This window comes from Mandrillus leucophaeus, unplaced genomic scaffold (genome assembly GCF_000951045.1).
Source record: "Mandrillus leucophaeus isolate KB7577 unplaced genomic scaffold, Mleu.le_1.0 Scaffold779, whole genome shotgun sequence".
Taxonomy (NCBI): Eukaryota; Metazoa; Chordata; class Mammalia; order Primates; family Cercopithecidae; genus Mandrillus; species Mandrillus leucophaeus.
Genome location: NW_012108463.1, coordinates 710,722 through 711,045, shown reverse-complemented (window position 1 = coordinate 711,045; position 324 = coordinate 710,722).

Genomic DNA, 324 nt, shown 5'->3' with positions numbered 1-324 from the left:
GCCCTCCTGCTGGCTCACCTGGGGAGGTGGGGCTTGGCAACCTGTGGCCGGCCACCCCTGACAGTGCCCCGGAGCCCCTGCCCACTTTGGGGTTCTTGTGGGGACAGCGAGGTGGAGGCGTCCCAACTGAGTAGGTCCCGATGGTGAGCGTACCCGGAAATCGGGCCAGAGAGGGGCCACCCCGAGCAGGAGCCCAACAGCCCCGACCCCAGTTCCAGCTCCTTGTCGTTGCTGCGCCCTCACGTACCCTCAGCCCGGGGAATAACACAACAGCAACCACTTCTCCGGCACCCACCGGGCCGGCACCAGCCCTCCTTCCCGAAA